Source organism: Procambarus clarkii, unplaced genomic scaffold (assembly GCF_040958095.1).
Source record: "Procambarus clarkii isolate CNS0578487 unplaced genomic scaffold, FALCON_Pclarkii_2.0 HiC_scaffold_1605, whole genome shotgun sequence".
Taxonomy (NCBI): Eukaryota; Metazoa; Arthropoda; class Malacostraca; order Decapoda; family Cambaridae; genus Procambarus; species Procambarus clarkii.
In genome coordinates this window covers 7886-10139 of record NW_027190632.1, presented here as the reverse complement: position 1 = coordinate 10139, position 2254 = coordinate 7886, and the positions used below count along the sequence as shown (strand labels likewise).

The following is a 2254-nucleotide window of genomic DNA, read 5'->3' as shown; positions in this document are numbered from 1 at the left end:
TGTGTGTGTGTGTTTTTATTCATTCTTTGGTTTTATAGATGACATACATATTGACTCCTTTTACCGGTCCTTAATTAGGCTCTGGGGAAGCAATGGTGGTGGTGGTGGTGGTGCATTTAAAACTAAACCAAAAATCACCAGTTCTGGACGCGTCAAATATCATATCCGCTTAATGTGTCTACAACCTAATTACTTAAAACTACACTATTTAATTCATTCATATCATGTGCATATTGGTCATTATGCTCATACAACCGACATAACAATTTATTTTCATTATTAGAATCATACATTTCATCAAGTAATACAGATACAAAGAGATTTTCTTTCTGAGAAGACCGTTAGTATTGGCTGGCTGGCAGGCAGGCAGGCAGGCATTTGAGGGTTATTATTTCGCCTGTTGATTGGGGGGAGGGTTGATGTGTTAGGGGGTTTTCGGTTAGGTGTGGTGGTGGTGATTGGTGGTGATTGGTGGTGGTGGTGATTGGTGGTGATTGGTGGTGAGTAGTGGTGGTGGTGGTGGTGGTGGTGGTGGTGGTAGTAGGTGGGAGGGGGGGGGGAAGGGGAATGATGGTCTGTGGATTCCTTCTCCGTACCCCTTACATATAAGCAAAAACATGCCTTCCTGTGGGTATAGAAACATTAACACAAATTATATCAGTAACTGATATTGTAGCCTTTTAAACAGAAAAGATTTGTACATACAAATACTTTTAAATTATCATTTATTTGTGGAAATGGCATTTACGTCATTAAATTGATACCTCAGCATCAAGTGTCCTGCAGTGGTCCAGTGGTAAAGTGTATATAAGTGATGCGTATTCTTGGAGTTGCGAGTTCAAACCCGGATTAAGCTATATATATATATATATATATATATATATATATATATATATATATATATATATATATATATATATATATATATATATACAACATGTTTTGTTTTGGTTGTTTGTTTTTGTATAAAGCCTCACACACTATATTAAGCGAGTTTGTTTTAAACATGACATACATATTAATTCATTTTACCAGGCCTTATTCCACACAACTCCGTGAATTTCCCGTGGAGCCAGCCAGCCAGCCAGCCAGCCAGCCAGCCAGCCAGCCATTCAAACAAAAACAAACGAAACAAAACAAAACAAAACAAAAAACATTATTGCCAACAGCATTTGGTGTTCCCAGGCGGTCACCCATCCAAGTACTAACCAAACCCAACGTTGCTTAACTTCGCTGATCGGACGAGAAGCGGTGTTCTCAACGTGGTATGGCCGTTGGCATGAGACTGCCTACACATTGTGGCTAATAACCAACTCTTTTTAGTCATCACGGCAGGATACGGACCTTCTTGTGGTGTCTTAATGGTAATTGTATCCTAACATATTTTTGTCTCCTTGGCATGGATATTTAACATCGTTTATTCAGTCTTGGGTTTATGTTCTTTCGCCATTTACAGACATTTTACATCTACCTACTTCCTCAGCCTACCCTGCCAATTTCTAATGAATTTGTGGATTTTCTTTTGTAATACATACATGTGTGTGCTCATCTGCTCTTCAGTTTTTATGAGATTTGTCTCATCTGTCCTGCTTTATGATACTTTTACAAAGAACATGAACAAATGCTTCTATTTTAGAGAAGATATGGGATCCAGGTTTCGGAGCCGTAAAACCAACCGTCGTGATTGGTGGACGAGTTGCCAGGTTGCAGCTTCTGTACCGTGCCGGCACATAAATAGGTTCGGCTCAAGCGGCGGCAGCATCATTCCCCCGTGACTGTCTGAGCGTCTCTCATCACCTTGGTTATCTCATCATCATCATGGTAGAAGCAAAGCCTACCAAGAAGGCTGCGGCTGCTGCTGCTGTGGTGGCCACCACCAGGAAACCTCGCGTCCAGGTTGCTCACCCGAAAACTAGTCAAATGGTTCTAGCCGCGGTCGCAGCACTCAAAGACCGTAAGGGCTCGTCTCTACAAGCAATCAAGAAGTACGTTGTTGCCAACAACAAAGTCGAGGCTGCCAAGATCGCCATTTACATCCGAAGATTTCTCAAGAAAGCAGTGGCTGACGGCATTCTTGTTCAGACCAAGGGAAGTGGAGCTAGTGGATCATTCAAGCTGGCCGTAGCAGAGAAGAGGGCCGTTCTAACTCCCAAGAAAGCCACCACAACCAAGAAACCATCTACAGCAGCAAAGAAGGCCGTGGTAACTCCCAAGAAAGCCGCCACAAGCAACAAACCACCTACAGCCTTGAAAA

The 2254-nt window shown here is 42.1% G+C and overlaps 1 non-coding gene across 1 annotated transcript; it reads right to left on the bottom strand.

Annotated features, from left to right (window-relative positions):
- Positions 1-1160: 1160 nt before the first annotated feature.
- On the bottom strand, positions 1161-1279 carry LOC138362302 (5S ribosomal RNA). Its single transcript, XR_011227553.1, has one exon. It is a non-coding gene; the product is annotated as a 5S ribosomal RNA (ribosomal RNA).
- Between the last annotated feature and the right edge of the window lie 975 nt (positions 1280-2254).